We start from the raw sequence: 9,838 nt of genomic DNA on the forward strand, positions 1-9,838 counted from the left end.
GGAACAGATAACATTCTAGAAAAGAACTCAAACTGAAGGCAGAAATTAAAAGAGGAAGAACTTCACATTGACCAACATACCTGTAGAGCAACACTGAGCAGTTAAGTCTAAAGATAAGCATCATATAACATCGAGCAGTGGTGGTAGAATAATGAACTCTGTTTTGGACTTGTTGAACTTAAACTGTCTACTGGAATCTGGTTCTAAATTCTGTCTGAAAGGCAGATGGAATACAAGATTGGAGAGTAGCAGAAAGATGGCAACAGGAAAATTAGATTTGAGAATTATCAGCATAGAGAAGATAATTAAATTCATGGAAACTGAAGAGATCACCAAGTGAAACAGAATAGGCTATAGAAGGAGAAGAGAAGAAGGTTCCAGGACAATACCATGAGGAATGTTAGAGGGAATTATCTGGAGTAGGATCCAGCAAGGGAAAAAGAAAAAGAGTACCAACAGGGGAAAGTTTGTGCCCTAAAAATCTAGAGAAAAGAATATCAAGGACAAAAAGGATTAAGAGTTTTGAAGGTCTCAGAGAAGTCTAGGAGAATGAGGATTGAGAGAAGGCCATTGGATCTGGCAAGTTAGAGATCATTAATATCTTTGAAAAGAGCAGTTTTAGTAGAATAAGGTTGGAAGCCATATTGTAAAGGGGTAATCAGCAGAAGACACAGACAACTCTACAGTCCTGCATATGAGTTGTTCTGATCATATGTATTTCCTATATTTGTGTACTACACATGGGTCCTGGCCATGTATATATGCCATTTCCCTTTTATGCTTTGATTTCACATGCTCTCTCTATATGCTCTTCCCACTGATATTGTCTGTATTTGTAAAAGACTAAACTCTAGTTTAGTTAATTGCATCCTCTTTCTGGTTAGTAAAGTTAAGATCATTGTTGGGGAGTCACATGCCATGTTTTTGGGAGAATATAGACTAAAACATATCTTGAACTCAGAGTGGTTTGTCTGGGGAGCCCATAGAATGAGTCATGGGATATACCGACTTGTTACACACAGATATATACTCAAATGGACACACATATCAAGATTTTAGAATGCATGAAAATTTAGATAGAGGCCTGTCAATCCATGGAAACTTCCCAAGGAGTCATGAGTAAACACACCAGACATAGAAATAGAGATAATTCCTTAAAGAAAGGGATTGAGGGAGGGGTGTGTGTACAGTTGGGTGGTGTAATGGAAAGAGCACTGACCTAGGAGTCAGGAGGACCTGAATTGAAACTGACCTCATACTTTAATAATTACCTAGCTTTGTAACCTTGGGCAAGTCACTTAACCTCAATGCCTTGCGAAAACGAAAGAAAGAAAGAAAGAAAGAAAGAAAGAAAGAAAGAAAGAAAGAAAGAAAGAAAGAAAGAAAGGAAGGAAGGAAGGAAGGAAGGAAGGAAGGAAGGAAGGAAGGAAGGAAGGAAGGAAGGAAGGAAGGAAGGAAGGAAGGGATTGGGAGTCTTAACAAGAGAAGGTGGAGGAAAAGATAGCTAACTTCATTTAGACCTGGAGAAAGGACCATATACTAGAACTTCTCTATAGTCTCAGAGGAGAGGAAAGAGTGATATAAATGGGAATCATATTGATGAGGATAACGCAGACCTATTCCTTCACTTACATTGTACTTTTTTCAACTAAAGAGGTCCAAAGTAAATGAAAAAACTAACAGAAGCAAGTGATGCTTGATGGCCTCTGGAAATGGAAAGAGAGTTTCCATTTCCAATATATTATGTATGAATATATTCTACATTTTTATTACGTTAAATAAAACCTTAATCTGAAGAAAAACCCAGTGAATAGATAACTTTTTACCACTTTAGGTGATTTTGTAAATAAGACAACATTATCATTTAGAAAGTTTTTTATTGCTACTCTAGAATGAGCTGCTGCTTTGGATAGATTTGGCCTAGGACAATTAGCTTTACAACTTGGTAGATTTTCAACCAGCAAATTATAAGGCACCCAACATGAAGAACTCAAGTTGAATCAGATTTAACTATTTTTGGAAATGAATAAAACCGAATAGAATGCCACATCCAGATACCTTGAAAAAGAAAAAAATGCATAAGTATGATAACAAAGGTGCATAAGTAAATTGTCTAGGAAATTGCTTTTAAGATGTACTTCATTACTATGCCAAATCATTATGTTTGACTTGCATGGTGGCATGGACATCCTCATAAACTCCTCTGATTATGAATCAGTGTGGATTAGGTGTTGCTTCAAATGACAGACTGTCTGGCTTTAGGAAACAAGATGTGACAACATTGAGTAAGTCAGGATCTGTGAAACTGATGATTATTGTCCTCTGGAAAGGGAAGTGCCTTGGTTATAGAAAACTGCTAGAATTTTAGAGTCCTTCAATTTCTAAGAACTAATAGATCCCTCTCATAGGTCCAGGTCTTTTCAACAGTTCTAGAGTTATGATGATCCTCTAGATTCCTATGAAACCAGCTTTTGCCATTGGCTTTGCATGGGGAATAATAGCTGCTATAATTCCAGGGTTGACCTGTAAATAATCTTGCCAAGGGTGCATTAAGTTACAGTGCTCACTACATTAGGGATGACAATATTAGGCTCTTAAAGGAAAACAAAGATTCACATTTACCACCTCAAAAATAGTCTCTCATATCTGCCACTCAGTGGTTGTTTGACTACAGGTAGACTGCTTAACCTCTCTGGGCCTCAGTCCAGAGGGGGGTGTCATTCTATTTTAAATCTTGATCTGGTGTTTCAGTGATTGCTTTTTGATATAGTTGTCAGTAGCACCAATTGAGAAGGGAACTCAAGAACAGATGGTAATGTTGAAAAATATATAAGGATATCATAAAGAAGAGCAAACAAATGGACCAGGTCCATTTCTTGGAAAGAGAAAGGGGGAAATGGTTGATGAAGACTGGATTTATAGAATTTTAAGTTAAGAAAATAGCATCATAAGTTTGAATAATAGAGTTAGAAACATAACTGAATAAGTTAACTTTCTGTCTATAAACAAAATTCCAGATTCTTAAAGGTATAGGACATGAATAAAATTCTTTGAAGACTAATGTATTCACTTCAGGCATCTTTGAAAGGTTTTAAATCCTTTCTGCCCTAAGAGAAAGTGTTCAATTCTTGCTGTTCTAGTATACTTAAATCAACTAACTGGGCAACTCACAGTCCATGAAGTTTCTAAGGAACTTCCAAAAGAAGAAGTGGTTTTGACTTTAGACATTTTGGATCCTTTAGTAACAATTTTAAGTACCATGACCATGAATATTTAGAGCTACATCATGAATCCTCCAAACCAGGCTACAACTGAACTCAGAAGTTGATAATAATGATGACTGCATAATAAATAATAGATTTTGTCAAATGAGTAAGAATGTTTATGCCAAAAATACTACATTATTAACTTCTTAATTATATTGCCTACAAAATGAAACAATATAATAACACATCATTATACGTATATTGGTGACATCTTTATCTTAGAGAACAATTCATTTGAAAAATATACTTTGTCACAAGAAGATGGATAATTAGTTAATCATTTTCAATACCTTGTTCCTGAGTGTGCTTATATTTACTTAATCACACACACACACACACACACACACACACACACACACAAACACATGGCATATCATCAATCAATTGCAGTAAATGTGCAGAAGGACTAGCACTTCTGTTGCTGCTAAGCCCTTTCCAAGATAACTCATCCACCATTGGTGTCTACTTGATTTACCCAAATCTTACTTGTAGCTCCAAGAAACTGTAGTATGCCCAGTGGTTTCACCCCAGAAAACCATCTCAGCAGATGGATTAAACCAGGTTGAAGATAATCAACAGGCCTCAGCTCCATCAGTGAGTTAGAGGAATATCTACCCCAAGTATGTGAATGCTTCTCCTGAAATGGATAGAGAAGAACAATTTGTTCCAATGGCTGTGAAGCTGGCATTGTATAGCACTTAGAGTTTGGTCAGACATTGAAGATATCAAGATCATCCACAGCATCCAAGACCATCACCAGTCACCTTGACCTGCAACCTGCCACTAGACTTCAATGACTCATTAAGAGAGATAGAGAGAGGCTGATGACTTGTGCAATTCTGCCTCACTTAAATCCAATTTACAAATAAATGAAGACATCAACCATGATATCATTAATCCTCTTCTAAAACAAAGGACAAACAACATCATCATTCAATAATCAATCATTTATTAAGCTCTTAGTATATGTCAATCATTGTGTTTAGTCTCTTCCTTTAAGTTGCTTTTATTTTCCTGGGAAAGACAATACACACATATGAATAAGTATGTTCAAGATACATATAAAGCATGGAAGGTAACTTTAGAAGAGAAGTCTTTAGAACCAGGAGGACTGAGAAAGTTATATTCCAGAAGATAATATTTGAGTTGAGTCTTGAAGGAAGCTAGGAATTCTAAAAGACCAAAGGGAAGAGCAAGAATATTCTGGGCATGAGATATAGCCAGTAAAAAGGTGGGGAGATAAAGATAGATTGTAGTGACGAACAACAAATAGAATAGCGCAGATGGCCTGCTAATATGTATGGAAGGCATTGCTGTATAAGAATATTGAAAACAGGGGGCAGCTAGGTGGTGTAGTGGATAAAGCACCGGCCTTGGAGTCAGGAGTACCAGGGTTCAAATCCGGTCTCAGACACTTAATAATTACCTAGCTGTGTGGCCTTGGGCAAGCCACTTAACCCCATTTGCCTTGCAAAAAACCTAAAAAAAAGAATATTGAAAATATAGGAAAGAGTCAAATTATGAAGAGATTTAAGTGCCAAAAAAGTGAGCAGTATATTTAAGTGCCAAAAAAGAAATGATAAGAAAGCACTATAATTTATTGAGTAGAGGCCCACTGGGTCAGAATAGAGCTTTAGGAAAATTACATTGACTCTTGAGTGAAGAGACATAAGGCAGAAAGACCAATTAGGAGGCTTTTGCAATTTTACTGGCAGGAAGTGATGAAAGCTTGAACTATGGTTATGGCTATGTGAATGGAAGAATGGAATATATCCAAAAGATGTTGTTACAGGGGAAAAAACCCATGTGTGACAATTGATTGGAAATGTGTGGTAAATGAGAATAAAGAATATAGGATGTCACTGAGGTTGTAAACTTGGGAGACTAGAAAGATAGTAAAAACAGCACATATATTGTGTGTGTGTGTGTGTGTGTGTGTTTGTATGAATGAGGTCTTCTGTGGACATCTTGAGGTTGACATGACTATAGGATATGTAATTCAAAATTAGATTGGCAGTTGATAAAGGATTCTATCTGAGGTTAGATTACACAGATCATGGAAACATTTGCCTAAGCAGAAATAATTGAACCCATGGAATCTAATGAGGTAACTAGGTGAAATAGTGTAGGGAGAAAAGAAGACTAAGACAGAGCCTAGAGCAATGTTCACAGTCAGTGGGGCTTGAATTAGATGAAGGTCCAGACACAGAAGGAGAATAAGAAAAAGTGAACAATACCACAAGGCCAGAAAATAGAGTATCCAGGAGGAGAAGGTAGTCACTATGACAATTTCTTACTGATCACTGATACCTTTAGAGAGGATGTTTCAGCTGAATGAAGTTGGAAACCAAGTTTCAGGGGACTGAAAGAGAGTGAGAACTATAGACACCAAGCTAAATAACTTTTCCAAGAAGTTTAATGGAGAAAGGGGAGAAGAAATATAGAACAATCGTTAATGAAGATGATAGGATCTAGTGAGGTTTAGTTAAGGATGGGAAAATTTATTATTATTATTATTATTATTATTATTATTATTATTATGATGATGATGATGAAGTTATTAAGAAACTTATAGCTAGGAAAAAATTTAAGATTAAAGATAGAGGGGTATGATAGTGGAGACAATCTATTGGAAGAGAGGAGAGCGGATGGTATTAATGGTTCGTTTAAACAGATTGACCTTGTTGAAGAGAAGAGCTATCTCTTCATCAGAGACTAGATTGAAGAAGATAGTAGGAGATAATATTCAGGAAATGTAAGAAGTGGAGAAAAGGATAAGTGAGGGTAAATATTAAGGTTGGTGATAGTAAGGTTCAGGAGAGATGGAATAATAGAAAGTTATAACTGAATAAAGAACTCTGGGAATACCTGAGCATGTAAGTAAAATATGTGTGGATTATGTGTACAGCTGAGATAGAGTAGAGATTGAGTAAATTTAGGAACTTGGAAAGAAGAATCCTTTCAAAGGTATGTAAATATCAACATACCTGTTGAAATCCCCTATTATAAAATAATGAATAGGATTTGGGGAGGACTGAACAAGACATTGAGAAAGGAAGGAGAACATCTTGAGAGTTGGTAGATAATGGCAACTGGGTTATAAATTGAGTGATAAATTTGGATAGACTAAACCTCATTGATGGAGAAATAATAGACCAATAGTAATAGAGGAGTATGGAAGTAGGGGAGTGAAGAGTGTTCTGACTTCCCTTCTAGGACCAATCAAGTGGAAGATTTATTAATTTTGTTTGCTTGCTTGTTTGTTTTTTTTGCAAGGCAAATGGGATTAAGTGGCTTGCCCAAGGTCACACAGCTAGGTAATTATTAAGTGTCTGAGGCCAGATTTGAACTCAGGTACTCCTGACTCCAGAGCAGGTGCTCTATCCACTGTGCCACCTAGCAGCCCCTAAAGTGGAAGATTTAAAAGAAAATGAAACTAGTACTAGAAAGGATTCCTAAATATTTTATGAAATAGAATAATTTACAAATACTTTTAATGAGGGAATTTGGCCATGAGAGGCTCTGACCAAACTGAGTGATTCTCTCATCAGTCTGATAAGATTACAAGACTTGTGTTATTATTATTAGTTAATGAAGAAATTGAAGAGTTTCTCAATCAAACTGATTGAAACACAGTGATTAGCTGACTGAAAAATCAGCTACTCATTTTCATGGCCCATAAAAGTAAGCTGATCCTTCCTTCTTCTTGAAGTGCTTATCCTTTGAGGACTTGTTTTTTGCCTTTGTAACCCTGCATTAGCAAGATCATAAAGATGAGAGATGTTTTACCAAAATTCACCAGTCACTGATATTGAGGAGTTGAGACTTCTTAGACCTTTTTTTTTTGTTTGTTTGTTTTTGTGAGGTAATGGGGTTAAGGTCACCCAAATAGTAAGTATCAACTGATAGAGTCTGATTTGAATTTAGTCCCTTCTGATTTCAGGGCTGGTGCTCAGCACCACCTATCTGCTCCTTCTTAGACTTTTTGTGGAGTCTGGGAGGAAAGAGACCAAAGAAAGAAGAGTCTGAATCAAAACTAATAGACTTCAAAGTTCATCCTCCATTTTCACACCATGTAGACTTTAGAAAGTCAAAAACTCATCTCTGTATGTACGTGTTGTTCCTGTTCAAATTCAATATCAGACATTAAGTAGTTGTGCGATTCTGAGCAAGTCACAACCTCTGTTTGACTCAGTTACCTCAATTATAAAATGTGAATAATAATAATAATAGAACCTACCAGTATTGTTGTGAAGATCAATTGTGATAATATTTGTAAAAAGCACTTAACACAGAGCCTGGATCATAGCAGCTCATAGAAAAACCCTTTCTCTCCCCATGTACATTATACAGATTTCCATATGGAATTGTCAAAAATGTGGGACAGGGAGCTGGGAGTAGATATCACTGGAATCTCATCCACACTTCTCAAAGGGAGACTTTGATTCCTGCCTAGAGGGGAACAAGAAATTGAGGTCATGAGGTACTCTGTTCTCCTCAATGAGGGAGAATTGTCCTGGAATTATATATATTTTCCCTCTCCCTCACCCCAATATTGCTAGTAGAGGGGAAATGAATTCATTCTTCAGTTCAAATCATTTTCCTGGTTCCTATCCCTTAAAGTGATCAAATTAGAGATGTAGACTTGACCCTTTCCCACTAACTATTATTTATACAAAAGACCATAACATACAATGAAAAGCAAATAAACCAGTTTATCCAAACAAATACCACATAAAAATCAGGTAAATTATGCAGATTAGAATTTATTATAAAATATACAGTTAATGGGCATGAAATATTTTAACTAAATCTAAAAAGAGTCCCTGATATCACCCAAGGGGAGATTCCTGTAAGTCTGTATTAAGATAGGTCATAAATCAGGGATATGTTGAAATACTGGCTTTGCTTCTCTCTCTCTCTCTCTCTCTCTCTCTCTCTCTCTCTCTCTCTCTCTCTCTCTCTCTCTCTCTCTCTCTCTCCTCTCTTGACTATTCCACTCTTCATAAAAGCAAACAATGTTGGATAATTATTCTCTCAACCAAAGTGGAAAGTCATACAAATGAACCAGGCTTGAACCCTGGGTTACCCCCACAAAAGTCTTGCCAAAGTGGCTGCTGATGGAAGTGTTTGTTGTGCTGATTCAACCAAGTCTGACATGACACAACTGTCCCAATATTCATCTCCCAGGATTCCAAGTGTCACTTTTGATTGCTTCACTTTCATGGAATTTTGCTTCAACTTTCCCCTGGAGAGAAAGGAAATAAAGCAGAGAAAAACCTTTTTTCAGCATCAATCACTTCTTATATTTATTCACAGATGTCTCCTTCACTGTCCTTCATGTTCCTTCTTTGATAGTACTTATTACCTTTGCTACTACAAAGCCACCAACTTTGTATTTTTACTGTTAACCATTCTTACAGAGATTTGAGAGGAACAGTCAGTGGGAGAAGAGTTGGAGGAAAAGCCAGAATTTATCAAGAAGCAGAGGGAGCTGGTAGAAGGATAATCACACTACGATCCTACTCCTTTAATCAACTTGGAGTTGATTTACAGGAAAAGCAACATACAGAGAAAGATTAATAATCTGTTAGTGATTAAAACTCTTCAATTTAGTAAGTAAGTTTTTTTGATAAAAGAAAGGATGAAAAAGGAATATCTTCTGTATGTCTATGACTCCATTATTAGTGGATATATTGCTCTTCTATATCTACTTTCCTTCCTCATCAGAATAAAAGCAGGTGAGGATTTTATTGGATTTCCCCCCAGACATTGCCACCATATTCTACATTTGCATTTATTTTATCATGGAACTGTATTCCATGGAATTTTATTATTATCATAAGTGGAGATAATTAATTATGCCTTTTCTCTTGTGCCTTCTTCCAAAGCATAGCAAATGATAAAGGTGAGATGATTCTCTTCCCTCAACCTCTACATGCAAAAGAAGCAGCTGGTATTTAGAGCGATTGCATTTGGCATTGATAGATATACTTTCATATGACCTGAGAAGAGAGTTCAAATCCACTGTTTCTGAACTCATCTCCTGTTTAGGGGAAAGGGAATGGATGATCTTAGAATCCAGTCTTATATAAAATAAATGAGATTTTTAAGGAAACTTCAGCTCTGAGAATCATCTTATGGATAATTCCAAGTTCAAGAGTTTCTGAGGTGCAGAATTCATTCCCTGGACCTTCTAGAGACATAAGATTTCTTTATATATTGTTTTTCCACAATTGGAGAGGGATGGTTCAGATGGTGTTGTGTATCATCCAATTTGAATATGAAAGCCAATGATTTACTTGAATAATGAAGGCACAATAAAGAATATGCTCATTCAGTGGAGCCTTTAGACATAATGCTTACTTTCCCAGGGTAGTGTGTATACTACAGTACTTAGGGAGACATAATGGAAGCTTGGAAGAAAGGTTATCACACAATAATAGAGGGTTGCCTAATAACAACCCCAAGTTCAGATATTTGCTTTCAGGGTAAAGGGAAAGTCGAGGTAGGGGTGGTAATGGTAGTGGACTCCTGTGTATCCTTAACATTTCATGTGTGGTGAAAGAAAG

Source organism: Macrotis lagotis, chromosome 1 (genome assembly GCF_037893015.1).
Source record: "Macrotis lagotis isolate mMagLag1 chromosome 1, bilby.v1.9.chrom.fasta, whole genome shotgun sequence".
NCBI classification, from domain to species: domain Eukaryota; kingdom Metazoa; phylum Chordata; class Mammalia; order Peramelemorphia; family Peramelidae; genus Macrotis; species Macrotis lagotis.